Below are 17714 nucleotides of genomic sequence, written 5' to 3' on the forward strand. Positions count from 1 at the left end.
CATGGATAAAATAGTATTGCTAGTTCCTGCTCCTAGATAACTTAATCTAGAGCAACTTTCATATATTCATTTGTTCAGCTTAACTCTGGGGGGATGGCAATCCTATCACAGTAGGAGCTTAAAATATAGATATGTGAATAAAATGTGCGTTAAAAAAAGACATCCAAAGAACTAAAAGCCACTAAACAGTGAATTAATAAGGCACATTGAAATAAATGGTATGTACAGTAATTTAAGCAATTTAAGTTCAGACTACAAAGAATCACTACAGAACTGGGCAAATTAAGACTTCATGAAAGTGTTTTAGAGATTTGTCCTCTAAAAAGTGATAACTAATGAATAAATATTGAAATTTCTATGTACCAGTTATATATTTTCAAAGGTATGTGAAAATTAAGAATTGCTACATAACAAAGTACAGGAAATGTTCTATACCTTTAAATTTATTCAAGCCAAATTATATTTAGCTCCAAGTCTCCACTGGCCAAGTTTGGTGAAAAGAACGGTATCAGTAATGTTTCATGTTTCACTACTACATTTCATTGCTCTGCATCTCCATATGTCTCTCTATCAATCTCCCACCCCCCCATTCTTCTCACTCATTTTATATTGTACCAAGATATCAGATCTTACAAAGTCCAAGGAAAATAGAGGAATTTTCAACAAGAAGTCACTCTTGGCCAATAGAAAACAGTCATTGTTTTTAATATAGTTCATTCAGAGGTGGACAATGCTGCTACCAGCTCAATATCATGTTGTCAAAGTTGCCTCTATGGATTTTCTCCTTGTCTGTGAAGTCAGTGTTGGGCTTATTGCCCAGCCTCTTTGGCACTTCCACATAAAAAAGCCTTACTTTCTTCTGAAGTAAGCAGGGCTAGAACACAAAAACACAAAGCTGACCTTTCTATCAAAAAAAAAAGTATAAAATTAATTTTTTACTCTGTTGTTGGTAAATGTATTCTAGTAAAAAGCCCAAGGACAAGGCAATATAATTATTAATGTTATTGTCCTGCCACAAGTAATAACTGCACTTTTTCTTTTGTTTAAAGGTTACCAGCTATATAAAGCATACGAATCTTGAACACCTATCAGTTGCTCAAATATGATAGAAAATATGTAAATGGCCTTGGTAATAAGAAAATGAAAAGGCATTTCTGTTTAGATGTTATACATCTAGCATACCTAATATCACTCATTTTTGTTCTAATTCTATCATTTTTGAACTATTTGATATTCATTGTGATTTATCCAATCATCATAAATTCATTCGACATTTAGAGATTATAGAGTGAATATCATTATCCAATTTGTATATCTTTTAGGATCAACTGATCACCAATTCAGTGAGTATTTTTCCTACTGTGAATACTCAGCTGAAACAATACTTTTTCATAATTGACAAGAAGCACATGGCAGTAATTGCCTTTTTTTTCTCTTTGCCTTTTGATGCAGGCCCTTTTAATACAGCACCTCAGTATCAGAGGTTGCCATTGTTAACATGTTGCTTCAATCTGTCTTCAATATATACCACCAACTGAAGGATATTAACCATATTTTACATTTCAGGAGTCAATCTGCCTATTCTATTTATTTTGCCAACAAAATAGGTGTAATTCTTGGCTGATCATATTAACAAATGGTGTCATTATTGGTATAAAAATAATAACATTGCATTTAAACATGATTTCTCAGTTGAGAGCCTCATTTTACAAGAAGTTAAAATCACTCCCATTAGGGATATAACAAAGTTAAGTGTTTTGCCCAACACACTGAGCTATTAAGATAATCAAAAAACATTTTCTCTTAGGTTCCAATCTTTATGCCCACCTTCATTTCTCCTCCTCACTGAGTACTACCTCTAAGTGAATAGACTCTGCACATTTTAACTACATCTACCAAAACAAGCTGCACAGACTCATGGATTTTTGGAACATTAGTGCTCAAAAATTCTTCAGCAGTTTTGAAACTTGGTTGCACAGTGGAATCACCCAGGGAGCTCTTAAAAAAACCGTTGTCTGGGTCCCGCCCCAGAGATTCTAATTTAATTGGTATAGTGTGAGGCCTAAGCATCAGTATTTTTTAAACACTCCCCAGGTGATTCTAATACACAGTCAAAATTGAGACTCACTCTTCTAAACCCTTGTTTTACAGATGAAACAATTAACCCTATCAGTGACACATACAAATGTGATGTTAGAACTAAAGCTAAAACTCAAGTCTTCAGACTTCCAGTTAATAACTCTTTTCATTAACTCAAGGGTTTTCAAATGTGTTTCTCTGAGCCTGCAGTTCCTCAGAGATACTATAGGGGCCATGGAAACAAAGAACAGAGGTCTGGTGCCACTTCCTCCCTAACAAGAAAAGCTTTAATTTATCTTTTTTATATGCTAGACTGCATTACAAGATTTTTTTCTAGGGCAAATGAAAAACAGGAAAAATGTGTACTTGCCTACAATAAAAATGTTTTATTTATTTTTTTTAATTTTTTAAATGATTTTTATTTTTTCCATTGTAGTTGGTTTATAGTGTTCTATCAATTGTGGCTTTTTTTTTCCCCAATACATTATTTCTTTTCTATTGTACAGCATGGTGACCCAAATACACATACATGTATATATTCTTTTTTCTCACATTATCATGCTCCATCATAAGTGTCTAGACATGGTTCCCAGTGCTATACAGCAGGATCTAATTGCTAATCCATTCCAAAGGCAATAGTTTGCATCTATTAACCCCAAGCTCCCAATCCATCCCACTCCCTCCCCCCGCCCCTTGACAACCACAAGTCTATTCTCTAAGTCCATGATCTTCTTTTCTGTGGAAAGGTTCATTTGTGCCATGTATTAGATTCCAAATATAAATGATATCATACGGTATTTGTCTTTCTCTTTCTGACTTACTTCACTCAGTATGAGAGTCTCTAGTTCCATCCATGTTGCTGCAAATGTCATTATTTTGTCCTTTTTATGGCTGAGTAGTATTCCACTGTGTATATATACCACATCTTAAAGATAAGTTTTAAACTACTGCAAGTAGACTATATATATATGTATATATATATATACACACACACACAAATGTATATACAGTCAAGAGACTGCCTTCTCAGAAAGAGAGAGAGTGAGAAAGAGAGGGAAGGGGAAGGAAGGAAAAAGGTGAGGGAGGGAGGAAGGAAGGAAAGAAGGTAAGAGAGGGGAGTAAGTGTGCTTACTTCAACAACACATATACTAAAATTGAAATGATACAGAGAAGATCAGCATGGTCCCTTCACAAGGATGACACACAAATTCATGAAGTGTTCCATTAAAAAACAAAAGAAGAAATTACGATTTTTTAAGGATAAGCCCAGGAAACGGAATAAAGTTATATATATTAAAATGTAAATCTGGAGATTTGAGCAGTTTAAATCTAAGAGAATGAAGAGTCCTTAGGGCCAGAAAGTAACTGCTTTTAACATCCCGATGTGCATTTTATAATTCTTAAGGAGGACTGTGTCCTTCCAGGGAGTGAGGAGGAATGAGAATGCCCCTGAGCAACTTATGTTAGAGAAGATAAATTAACTTTTCATTAGGCAAACAAGAAAAAGAAACTGGACAGAGTGGAAGGTCAAGAGAGGAGGCCAGAAAAGACTATAGGAACAAGGACAGGAAAGTTGGATAGAAGATGCTAAGACAGGAACTGTGGTTCCTGATAGAAACTAACTTACACTTACTTTGCGGCCAAATAAAAAAAGGTATACAACCTGAGACAAAGAGAAAATGGAGAACCGCTGTCTCATCGTCATAATCTCAGTCTGGAACACCTCCATCCACTGTATCTTTGGAGCAGGCTGAAGCAATGAAGTTAAAAACCATAGTATTGAACCCCGGGTATTCATCAGCTATGATTTCAGCTAAGACTCAATCAACATCTTCCAAAAATCTTAATATTTGTTTCTATAGTTTTATTTATATTTCTGCCTTAGGATTTCCAGAAATTATCCATTCTTTTATTTGGATTTTTTTATAATGATTTTTATTTTTTCCATTATAGCTGGTTTTCAGTTTTCTACTGTATAGCATGGTGACCCAGTTACACATACATGTATACATTCTTTTTTCTCACATTTTTATCCTCCATCATAAGTGACTAGATATAGTTCCCAGTGTTATACAGCAGGATCTCATTGCTAATCCATTCCAAAGGCAATAGTTTGCATCTATTAACCCCAAGCTCCCAGTCCATCCCACTCCCTCCCCATCCCCCTTGGCAACCACAAGTCTATTCTCCATGTTGATGATTTTCTTTTCTGTGGAAAGGTTCATTTGTGCCATATATTAGATTCCAGATATAAGTGATATCATATGGTATTTGTCTTTCTCTTTCTGACTTGCTTCACTTGGTATGAGAGTCTCTAGTTCTATCCATATTGCTGCAAATGGCATTATTTTGCTCTTTTTTTAAATAATGCATTCTTTTACTTGGATTTTGATAGACTTGTAGTTCCCACTACTACATAACACTACATAACATCTGAAATAGAATCTCAATGATATATTTTATTATTAATAGCTTGAAATACAATTTATAAGAATAGAATAGAATATTAGTCACCTACCATGTCCCAAAAAACATGAATATCACTCTGTAAATACTATCCTTAACCATTAAAAAAAAACCCAAACACTGTGAAGCTAATGTTGCTAACTTCTTTCTTCTCATGGGGAACTTGGGCTTAATACAATCTTTTTAAAAGGTCACACAATTTTAATCAATTTTTGTCAAGATTTCTAAAGCCTGTGTTCTCTCCTCTACTCCATAATGCTGTTTCATTCTCTCCAAATCCTGAATCAAGTAAAAATTCCCCCACATTTCTGAAATATGTGAACCTGCAATATTAAGCATATTGAAGCTACTTTTTTCCCATTAACATGATTCCATCTCCTTTGTACCCAGAGACTCTTGGGAAGCTAACACTTTACCATGAGTTGAAGATTAAAGTAAAATTAAAAAGCAATTATAAAAAGCATTTTGTGATACAGAAGAACATTTATTTCTGAATGAGACTTTACAAAATTTCATCAAATTTTATAAGCTTTAAGCATTTAACTCAGAAGCCTATCTCTAACATATAATACTTAATCTGCTTATCTACCTTATAGAAGACAATTAAACATACTTTTTTTTTCTTTTTTCTTTTTAGGGCCGCATCTGTGGCATATGGAAGTCCCCAGGCTGGGGGCTGAATCAGAGCTGCAGCTGCCAGCCTATGTCACAGCCACAGCAACACGAGATCCAAACCACATTTGCGACCTACTGCACAGCTCACAGCAATGCGGGATCCTTAACCCACTGAGTGAGGCCAGGGATTGAACCAGCGTCCTCCTGGATACTAGCAGGTCTCATAACCTGCTAAGCAAGTTACAACAGGAACTCCTAAACATACTTATTTTTGAAAATCCTTTTTTCTCTCATCCTGCAGAATATCTAACAAAAATTTGACTTTGTTATCACTGAGTTTAAAATACTAAATGTTTTCTTATTAAAATTTTTAAAAATAGGGAATTCCTATATACTGTAGGTGCTGCCCTGAAAAAAAAAAATAAATCTTAAAAGTATAATATAGAAGTCCCTTTTCTTCTCCTGTTTGCCAAGAATACATATTTTAACTCATTTGCTCGAAAATGAATCTACCTTTTTATAAATCTAACCCATGTAACACGGAAGTAAGATTTCCTTATGTCATTTTGTATTACAAACCATACATGAGGGGTTTTGTTAATAGTTGATACTGACTTACAGTAAAATAAATATTCAGCTTCCCAAAGGTGACTTCACTTACAATTCAATCTTCTTCCATATTTAAATCCTGTACCAGTGACCTCTGTTTGCTGAGATAAAAACAGCTAATAAAAGTGGGCGTTCCCGTCATGACTCAGCAGAAATGAATCTGACTAGTATCCATGAGGATGCAGGTTCGATCCCTGGCCTCGCTCAATGGGTAAGGATCTGGTGTTGCAGTGCAATGCAGCTTGGATCCTGATTTGCTGTGGCTGTAGGGTAGGCCAAAAGCTATAGCTCTAATTTGACCCCTAGCCTGGGAACCTCCATATGCTGTAGGTGCATCCCTACAAAAAAAGCAAAAATAGACAAATAAAGCTAAAAGTTAAGGAGTACTTACTAGAGCCTAGTTATTTTAATTATTTTAAATAGAACATCTTGACCTATCCTCATGATAAATCTATAAAGGACATACAAATATCACCCCCCTTTACAGACAAGAAAACTAAGTTTAAATCACTTAGCCAAATGCTTTCAAATCCACATTGTCTAACTCTAGAGCCTTTTGAGGTCTTGGCTACGCTTTAACATATAGCTTTCATTCCCTTTAGCCTCTTCCCTTAGTCTGCCTTAAGTTATTGCTATACCTCATTGTCTGCACAAACTCAGAAACTAGAAGACAGTCTGTCTCTTTCAATCCTTTTATCATCTTACTATTTCCTAATATAAGGCCATGGACAAAATAGGTGCCCAACAATTTGAATTACATTATTATATTAGTTATAATATAATTAGAGTTTGCTCATTCCTTAAATATTTATTAAGCATGTCTCTGTGCCAGTTACTGCGATATATGATAGAGACAGAATTGTCAACAATATAGGTAAGGATCTTCCTTGCCCTTCTAAAATAAATACTCTAATTTGGTGACATATTTAAAAAACAATTCTAGGTAGTCAGCGATTTAGTTAGTACAGTTTTAGTTGTCAGTGAAAGAAACTCAACCAAAACTACCTTATGTTAAAAAGTGATTTAATGACTTAGATTCCCGAGAAATCTAACAGGTGATTGACTTCAGACACAATTAGATCTGGAGTTTCAAAATCAGGAAATATCCGCTCTCTTTTTCCCCCCTCCTCTTTCTCTAAGTTCTACTTTCCTCATTCTGTTTTATCCTTAGAGCTCTCTCCATTTGATGGCAACAAGAGTTCCCACTGGCTCCAACTTACATCCTAACAACTAAGAGGCAAGAAAGTACTTTTTCCTTTAAGTTCCAGCAAACACCTTTGGTGGAGCTCTCCTTGTCCATGCTTGGGTCACAACCCATCTCTAAACCAATCAAAATGGCCACACTAACTGGCCTTGCTCACAGCTCAGCCCTGTGGTGGAGGTGGATCCTAGAACACTCAGGAGAGGGAAACTTGCCAGTAAACCACATATCTATTACTATTAAGGAAATAAAAGTGTTAGCTCCTCCATAAACTCACTGTCCAGGAACAGTCCTTCATCATATCAGTCAAAGAAATTACCTCTTATAAAATGATTAGCATCACCAAGAAAGATTTCTCAGACTAGGCATTGAATTGGAGTTGCAATGCCAGCCTATGCCATAGCCACAGCCACAGCCACAGCCACAGCAACACTGGATCTAAGCTGCATCTGCGACCTACACCGCAACTTGTGGCAACACTGGATCCTTAACCCGCTGAGCAAGGCCAGGGATCAAACCTACGTCCTCACAGACTGTATGTCAGGTTCTTAACCCACTGAGCCACAATAGGAACTCTAAGAAAGATTTTTTTGTAAACCTTGGTTTGAATCGTTTTGTTGCATTGGTAACTACTAAACTCACTCGCTATATTCAACCTGCTGGTTTTAAAAAAGAGACAATCTTACCACAAAAGTGGCAGGCTAGTAGCCAGAGTCTAAACTGATGTATGCATTTAAAATGGCTACAATTGGAGTTCCCATCGTGGCGCAGTGGTTAACGAATCCGACTAGGAACCATGAGGTTGCGGGTTCGGTCCCTGCCCTTGCTCAGTGGGTTAACGATCTGGCGTTGCCGTGAGCTGTGGTGTAGGTTGCAGACACGGCTCGGATCCCGCGTTGCTGTGGCTCTGGCGTAGGCTAGTGGCTACAGCTCCAATTCGACCCCTAGCCTGGGAACCTCCATATGCCGCGGGAGCGGCCCAAAGAAATTGCAAAAAGACAAAAAAAAAAAAAAAATGGCTACAATTGAGAGATATTTTTATTTAAAAATCCAAATATAAAAAGAACATTTAATTGCTTCTTCTAGATTATTGGAATTATAATCTCTTCAACCGACACCATGACCATAGGAAACCTTTCCTGAACTCATTTTAAATAACCTCTATTAGCATAGCATCAGTTGATCCCAAAAATTCTTGATAGAAACTGTCACAAATTGGTACATAAAAAGTGAATTCAAAGTCAAACTGATTCACACATTAAAATTCTGAAAAACAAAATTGTACCAAATACAACTATAATGTATAAAACACACTGGTAGACTGAAATTAATGGGAAAGTCAGGGAATGGAAAACAAACAGAAGTAATTGAAATACTCTTTAACTCCTTTCACTTTGGAGGACTGAATATATAAGCAGTGAAAAACAACCACCCAGTTGATTATGGGAACACAGGGAGCAATCAAAGTTTAAAAAAAAAAAAATGAGCAAGAAATCAAGGTAGCTAAAGGGAATAACTTGGAAATAGATAAGAAAGAAAGCAGCTGACAAACTGAAAAAGGTGACTGGGGAATCCTTAGGAGACAATGAAAGAAAGTGGGCTTTAATAAAATGGAGGGACAGGATTTCAGCTACAATCAAAAAGCTCATGAGTTATTAACATTAAGCCTGTTAGTTAAAATCAGAACTAAAGGCAGTTGGTATCATTTCAGAGTCCAGCAGACAGCATTAAACCCCCCCCCAAAAAAAAATCCATCCAGTATCATTAGTGAAAAATGTAAACGTCCCAAATTATATGCATACTGCATGCACTAGGCTAAGTATAGAGCACTAAAAAAAGGAGAGTTAAGGCACTTAAACAATGAAACAAATGAAGAAACTTTATGGGAGCATCTTCTTTCTAAGGGATTTGGGATTATTGTATTCGACAAGAAGGCTTCCTAGGACAGTGAGCTCAGGAAAGAAAGGAAGAAATTATCTCTAAAATGCTAGTAAAGGAATGGAGACCCAGATTAGATTTCTATTTAGCAAATAGATCAAACTAATATTTTTTAGAGTATGACAGAAAATATTTTTAAAACGAGAGCTAAGGAGTGGCAAGAAGATAGAGTCCTGCAATACAACTAAAGTCCAAGGATAGATGAAGCTGAACAATTAGAGAGTTCACATTATTCTAAAGGGCAAAGGGGTATTTAAGAGAAAGGAAATCTAGTATAACTTGAATTACATGCTGTGCTGCACTGCACATTAATTCCCTTCTGGATATGAAATCTTAGTAAAATTTCCTAAATGTAAAGAACTAAAAAAAATGTTATCTTGATAGTTAACAATCTAAACAGAGTGGTTTTTAGTAGGGTAATATAAAGAAGGGAGCAGTGTGCACAAGAAGTGAAACAAAGAGTGAAGATTAAGAATTGAGTAACAGGAGTTTCTGTTGTGGCTCAGTGGGAACAAACCTGACTAGTATCCATGAAGACATGGGTTCTATCCCTGGCCTCACTCAGTATGTTAAGGATCCTGTTGCTGTGAGCTGCTACAGCTCATTTGGTTAAGCAGTATTACAATAATAAAAATTACACGTATATGTGAGATCACTAATATGTGGAATCTAACCAAAAAAAAAAATGACAGAAAAGAATTTACAAAACAGAAACAGACTCAAAGATTTTGAAACCAAATTTATGGTTACCAAAGGGGAAACGTGGGGTGGGAGGGATAAATTCCGGAGTTAAGATTGACATAAACACACTGTTATACATCAAATAGAGAGGTAACAAGGACCTACTGCAAAGCATAGGGAAATCTACTCAATACTGTATAATAACCTATATGGAAAAAGAATTTGAAAAGGAATGGATATATTGCTATATATCTGAAACAACTTTCTAAGTCAATTATACTCTGATAAAATTCATTTTTAAAAAAATTACATGTATATATTTGTTCTATAATTTGCATTATTTCCTTAAGACAAATTTCTAGAAGATGAATTCTTCAGTCATGGTGAATCATATAAAGTGAAGTCCTAAAACATGCTGAATTAGAGAACGCTAGTAACTTTTTGGATATGTCTTCTTCTAGCTGTAATTGTAACATTCTCAAAGAAGCTATATAAGTTCTGCTAAAATTAGCAATAGACTAAAGGTACTGAAATATTGTAAATTAATCTTATATTCAAGTAGATTGGAGTTATTTCTTAAATCTGATGGGAAGAGTCATAAAGCTTGGTTCTTTAACCAGTGGAATAGATTTTTGAGATCCTGTTTTATTTGGAATGATCAATTTTAAGCACCTGGCAAGATACACACCCACATACATACATCTTGTTCTGAATGTCTAAGATGGCACAACCACCAGGCTTTTCTAATTGGAAAAAAATGGCAATATTTCTTAATTCAGAGAGACACTGAAAAGTTGTCTCAGCAAAAGATAAAGAACAAGAAAATATGTTTTTCCTAAATTGCTTGTTCTCAACCTGCCTCTTATGATAACAACAGTTTTACATAAAGAAGTTCCCCATCCCAGACTTTTCCTTCTATTTGAAATCCAATTGCATTCCACTTTGCTAATAATTGAAAGATCAATTGCATCACTAAATGTCATTTCAAGTAGCACACTGAAGATGGCAAAAGCTACATTACAGACTGAAACAAACACACTGCTGTAGTTGTTGAAATAAAAAATGATAGATCTCTGTGTGATCTTTCCAGCAAAACACAAACTCTTGAGTTCACTTTTAGGCTGTATTCTAGGAACAAAGAGATGTGAGTCCATGAAATCTGAACATTCTAACAGGAAGTTATAGCAAAGATTCTATTGGAAAATGTATCATTCCAAAAATCATGATTTAGAACTTGCCATTAATACTCAGCAGAACTAAGGCCAAACAGGAAAACAGTTTTGCCTAAGGAAAGGAAAAGGTAGATCTATTTTCCATCCAGGCTTCTCCCTCCTTTGCGCCTCTCACTCACACATACACACACCATAAATGATATTTGGTCACGAACATACACTGCACAGATAATCTTATTTTAAAATATGGGAAGAGGAAATTAAAAGAAGCAGTCATTTTCTTTTTCACATCTGACAATGCCTCCAGCAACAGGTGACAACGGAGGAAATCTGCAATGATATGCATCCTGCTATATATTGGCTGACCTGAATTTTTCACAGTCAAAAAGAAAGCAGGTAATAGCTTCCATTAGCAGAAGAAAAGCTTTAAAAGTTGCTAAAGTTTACCAGTGTCATTACTATGCTACCTGATTTTTTTAGAAGCAGGTGTAAGATTCAAGGTGACAGCAGAATGTACATATCAAAAAAATATTCTATTTAGTGGCCTGACTTTTGAGAAAATAAAGAAGCCTGAGAATTAACTTAATATAGTTATGACACGTTTAAACCATAATGTTCTACAGGAAAAAAACACAAAACATATTAAGAGCATCATTGCTGCATCCAGAGGCATAAAATTAATTGTCTACTGGATACCAATTCCAGCCAAATCATTCCTACAAAATAGCAACAAAGGAGTGTTTCTTCTTAGATAAGAACCAAATAGAGAGAGGACAAGATGGCGGAGGAGTAGGGGGACACACTCGCCCACTCCCACAAACACAACAAAAAAAGCACATATACAGAATAAATGACTTGCACAGAACAGCAACCAATCACTGGCAGAGGAACCTAAACTCCAATAACAGCAAGAAGTTCGTGACATTACTGGGCAGAACGGGAGAAAAGAGGAGAGTGAGAGAAGGTGAATCCAAGCGGGACGGGTGCTCCCGAAAGGGAACTGTGGAGGAGAAAGGGTTCCTGCACCCTGGAAAGTCACCTACCGTGGGAAAGATCAAACGAACCGGAGGAATCTCCAGATGCAGAGAAGAGTGTAGCAGTAAGTTGGAATACGGAAAAGCCGATCAAGAACCCAACGGACCATCTGAACTACGGGCACAGTCACCAAAAATTGAGACGCCTGGGTGGGGGCTGGGCACCAAGACCTCCGCTCCAGAGGTTAGACCCTGAGAACGGGCTGGGGGGGCGGGGCGGAGCGGAAACTGCTTGGGAGGTCTAGAAACCATTTGACAGGGCAGAGACTGCCTGGGAGACTAGAAAACAAAGCTGTCGCAGAGGAAGGGAACAATACTCTAGGAGCGGGGAAGTGGAAAGCCGCATCAGAGGGAACCTGGGAGAAGAGCCTGGTCTGTGCCAGTGCTGGGGAGGGGGGAGAAGAAGGGGTGGGTCCCCATAGAATACCCCCCACACCACAGCAAGCTTACAGGCCCGCTAGCTAGCTGAAAGCTGTGCTTCCCAGTGCATCCCCTCCCCCCACCCCCGCCAGCCCCTACGCTCTCACCTGACCTGGGGCTGCCTGCCATCCAGGAGGGCTGGCCTCAACAACTGCCTGAAGCCTACAACCACAGGGGCTGTCCCTGCACAGGCCTGCTTGCCCTTTGGAGGGGCTACACTTCCGCAGAGCACCACCAAACACCACCAGCCCCCGAGAAAAGGCCTGCAGCCCAGAAAAGCTAGAACAAGCCTAGCCAGGCCATGAATAGATCGGTCTAATTCTTGGACGGTTTTTCTGAGTCAGGCTGCCCCGGGGAGGAGCCTCTTGGGTCTTCAACAGCCCTGCACCCGCCCAAGCCCCCAGGGGGTGCTGAGACCTAGTGGACCAGCTGCATAGGACTGCCAGCTCCAGGCAGGACCCCCTGCAGCCCAGAAAAGCTGCAACAAGCCTGGCCGAGTCGGGAAAAGATCTCAGACGGTCTTTCTGAGTCGGGCTGCCCTGGGGAGGCGCCTCTTGGGGTTCCAGTGGCCCTGATACCTACCAAAGCCCCCAGGGGGTGCCCCACTCCCACGGAATAGCTGCTCAGCACCACCAGCCCCCTGGAAGAGCCCCTGCAGCCCAGAAAAGCTGCAACAAGCTCGGCCAGACTGTGAAAAGATCGGCCTACATTCTCAGGCTGTCCTTCTGAGTTGGGCTGCCCTAGGGAAGAGCCTCTTAGGTTCTCAGTGACCCAGATAGCTGCTCCAGCCCCCAGGGGGTGATGCACTCCGGAGGAACAGCTGCCCAACACTGCCAACCCCCTGCAAGAACCCCACAGCCTAAAAAAACCAGAGCAAGCTCTGCATGACCAAGTGAAATCTGCTACCATCGTGGTGTGGACCTCCCAGTCCTGTCTGCCCTCAGGAAGCCCTCCTTTGCTTCAAAGAAACACTGTTAGCCCCATCAACACTCCAGAAAAGCCACACTGCCTCAAAAAAGATTGACCAACAACGCCAGCCCTCAGGAAATATTCCATGGCAGTGACAAGGCAAACACTGCCCGATAACGGAGAGTACAACTCCCTCAGGAGAAAGAAAACAAAAGCAAGATGAAGAAGCTGAGAAACCACCCCCAGTCAAACCAACAGGAGAACACACCTAAAACAGTCAACAATGAAACAGATCTCGGCAGTCTGACAGACCTGGAGTTCAAAAGAGAAATAGTGAAAATACTGAAGGAATTAAGAGAAGATATGAACAGTAATGCAGATACCCTCAGAAAGGAACTAGAAAATATAAGGAGGAGCCAAGAAAAACTAGAACATTCATTTGCAGAGATGCAAACTGAACTAAGGGCAGTAAAAACCAGAATGAATAATGCAGAAGAACGAATCAGTGATATGGAAGATAGAATAATGGAAATCACTCAATCTGGTCAACAGACAGAAAACCGAATCAAAAAACTGGAAAGCAATATAAGAGACCTATGGGATAATATAAAGCGGGCCAATCTACACATAATAGGAATTCCAGAAGGAGTAGAAAAAGATAAGGGAATGGAAAATATATTTGAAGAAATTATCGCTGGAAACTTCCCAAATCTAAAGGATACTGGATTCAAGATACAAGAAGCACAGAGGGCCCCCAACAAACTGAACCCAAACAGACCCACACCAAGACACCAAGACACATCATAATAAAAATGGCAAAAGTTAGTGATAAAGAGAGGTTCCTAAAGGCAGCGAGAGAAAAACAGAATGTTACCTACAAGGGAACCCCCATAAGATTATCAGCTGATTTCTCTACAGAAACACTACAGGCCAGGAGGGAATGGAAAGAGATATTTAAAGTGCTCAAAGGAAAAAATATGCAACCTAGAATACTCTATCCAGCAAGAATATCATTTAAAATAGAAGGGGAAATAAAAATTTTTCCCAACAAACAAAAACTTAAAGAATACAGCAACATAAAACCCAGGTTAAAGGAAATATTGAAAGGGCTTCTCTAAACCAAAAAGAAAGGAAGGAAAGGGAAACAAAAAGAAAAGAAAAAAAAAAAAAGAAGAAGAAGAGGAAGAACTAGGACTGAGGAAACCGCAATCAGAGAGCAGTCACTCAAATAAGCCAGCATACAGATTTAATCATGAACATGCTTCAAACAAAATAAAATTAAAAAGAAAAAAAAAAGAGTCATCAAAACCATAAAATGTGGGCAAGGGATGTTAGGAAGTAAATGACCCTTTTTGTTTGTTTGTATGTCTCTCTTCTTAATTTTCATATAGTAATGAAGTGTTTGAACTTACAGGACCATCAGGCTAAAACACACAATTATGGGAAGGGGTTAGCATATTTAAAAAACAGGGCAACCACAAGCCAAAACCAAATATTGCATTTGCAAAAAATGAAAAAAAAAATACACTCAAGCAGATAATAACAGGAGACCATCAAACAAAAAAAAAAAAAAAAAAAAAAAAGAAAGGAAGAATGGAGAACCATAGAATCAACTGGAACACGAGGTTCAAATGGCAATAAATAATCATCTATCAATTATCACCTTAAATGTCAATGGACTGAACGCCCCAATCAAAAGACACAGGGTGGCTGAGTGGATAAAAAGGCAAAAACCTTCAATATGCTGCCTACAAGAAACTCACCTTAGGACAAAAGATACATATAGATTGAAAGTGAAAGGGTGGGAAAAAATATTTCACGCCAATAGACATGACAGAAAAGCAGGACTTGCAACACTCATATCAGACAAAACAGGCTTTAAAACAAAAGACATAAAGAAAGACAAAGAAGGACACTATTTAATGATTAAGGGATCCATCCAAGGAGAGGATGTTACTATCATCAACATATATGCCCCAAATATAGAAGCACCCAGATACATACAACAAATATTAACAGACATAAAGGGAGATATTGATGAGAATACAATCATGGTAGGAGACCTTAATACCCCCCTCACATCAATGGACAGATCCTCTAGACAGAAAACCAATAAAGCAACAGAGATCCTAAAGGAAACAATAGAAAAGTTAGACTTAATTGATCTCTTCAGGACACTACATCCAAAAAAATCAGAATACACATTCTTCTCAAATGCTCATGGAACATTCTCAAGAATCGACCACATATTGGGGCACAAAGCGAATCTCAATAAATTTAGGAGCATAGAAATTATCTCAAGTATCTTCTCTGACCACAATGCCATGAAATTAGAAATCAACCATGGGAAAAGGAAAGAGAAAAAACCTACTCCATGGAGACTAAACAACGTGCTACTAAAAAACCAATGGGTCAATGAGGAAATCAAAAAGGAAATTAAAAACTACCTTGAAACAAATGATAATGAAGACACAACCTCTCAAAATCTATGGGATGCTGCGAAAGCAGTGCTCAGAGGGAAATTTATAGCAATCCAGGCCTTTCTCAAAAAAGAAGAAAGATCCCAAATTGACAACTTAACCCTCCACCTAAATGAATTAGAAAAAGAAGACCAAAAAGTCCTAAAGTCAGCAGAAGGAAGGAACTTATAAAGATCAAAGAAGAAATCAATAAAATAGAGACTCAAAAAACAATAGAGAAAATTAATAAAACCAAGAGCTGGTTCTTTGAAAAGGTGAACAAAACTGACAAACCCCTGGCCAGACTCACTAAAAAGAGGAGAGAAAGAACCCAAATCACCAAAATTATAACTGAAAAAGGAGAAATCACAACGGATACAGCAGAAATACAAAAAACCATAAGAGAATACTATGAACAACTATACGGCAACAAGTTTGACAATCTGGAAGAAATGGACAATTTTCTAGAATCTTACAGCTTGCCAAAACTGAATCAAGCAGAAACAGACCAACTGAACAGACCGATCACTAGAAATGAAATTGAAGAGGTCATAAAATCACTCCCTACAAATAAAAGTCCAGGACCAGATGGCTTCACAGGTGAATTCTATCAAACATATAAAGAGGAATTGGTGCCCATCCTCCTTAAACTCTTTCAAAAGGTTGAAGAAGAAGGAATACTCCCAAAGACATTCTATGAGGCCACCATCACCCTCATTCCAAAACCAGGCAGAGATACCACCAAAAAAGAAAACTATCGCCCAATATCATTGATGAATATAGATGCAAAAATTCTCAACAAAATCTTAGCCAACCGAATCCAACAACATACCAAAAATATTATACACCATGACCAGGTTGGGTTCATCCCAGGTTCACAAGGATGGTTCAACATACGCAAATCAATCAGCATCATACACCACATTAACAAAAAAAAAAAAGTCAAAAATCATATGATCATCTCAATAGACGCAGAAAAAGCATTTGACAAAGTTCAACATCCATTCATGATCAAGACCCTCGCCAAAGTGGGTATAGAGGGAACATTCCTGAATATAATCAAAGCCATTTATGATAAACCCACAGCAAATATAACACTCAATGGGGAAAAACTGAAAGCCTTCTCACTCAAATCTGGAACAAGACAGGGATGCCCACCACTCTCACCACTGCTCTTCAACATAGATTTGGAAGTCTTAGCCACAGCAATTAGACAAACAAAAGAAATCAAAGGCATCCATATAGGAAGAGAAGAGATCAAACTGTCACTGTATGCAGATGACATGATTCTATACCTAGAAAACCCTAAGGACTCAACCCCAAAACTCCTTGAACTGATTAATAAATTCAGCACAGTAGCAGGATATAAGATTAACATTCAGAAGTCAGTTGCATTTCTGTATACCAGCAATGAAACATTAGAAAAGGAATACAAAAATACGATACCTTTTAAAATTGTACCTCACAAAATCAAATACCTCGGAATACGCCTGACCAAAGAGGTAAAGGACCTATATGCCGAGAACTATAAAACTTTAATCAAAGAAATCAAAGAAGATGTAAAGAAATGGAAAGATATTCCATGTTCCTGGATTGGAAAAATCAATATTGTGAAAATGGCCATCCTACCCAAAGCAATCTACAGATTCAATGCAATCCCTATCAAATTACCCAGGGCATTTTTCACAGAACTAGAACAAACAATCCAAACATCTATATGGAACCACAAAAGACCCAGAATCGCCAAAGCAACCCTGAGAAACAAAAACCAAGCAGGAGGCATAACTCTCCCAGACTTCAAGAAATACTACAAAGCCACAGTCATCAAAACAGTGTGGTACTGGTATCAAAACAGACAGACAGACCAATGGAACAGAACAGAGAATCCGGAAATAAACCCTGACACCTATGGTCAATTAATCTTTGACAAGGGAGGCAAGAACATAAAATGGGAAAAAGAAAGTCTATTCAGCAAGCATTGCTGGGAAACCTGGACAGCTGCAGGCAAAACAATGAAACGAGAACACACCCTCACACCATGCACAAAAATAAACTCCAAATGGCTGAAAGACTTAAATATACGACAGGACACCATCAAACTCCTGGAAGAAAACATAGGCAAAACACTCTC

General features: G+C 38.0%; 1 protein-coding gene and 1 non-coding gene across 2 annotated transcripts in view; one reads left to right on the plus strand and one right to left on the minus strand.

Annotated features, from left to right (window-relative positions):
- Positions 1-17714, minus strand: part of LOC146406973 (uncharacterized) — a 345508-nt gene that overhangs the window by 104619 nt on the left and 223175 nt on the right. The window lies entirely within an intron of this gene.
- On the plus strand, positions 3204-3310 carry LOC146406974 (U6 spliceosomal RNA). Its single transcript, XR_014834048.1, has one exon. It is a non-coding gene; the product is annotated as a U6 spliceosomal RNA (small nuclear RNA).

Source organism: Sus scrofa, chromosome 1, assembly GCF_054392235.1.
Source record: "Sus scrofa isolate SSC_HxYL_T2T_F1_AM1 chromosome 1, Sscrofa_HxYL_maternal_Yorkshire_Landrace_v2.0, whole genome shotgun sequence".
NCBI lineage: Eukaryota > Metazoa > Chordata > Mammalia > Artiodactyla > Suidae > Sus > Sus scrofa.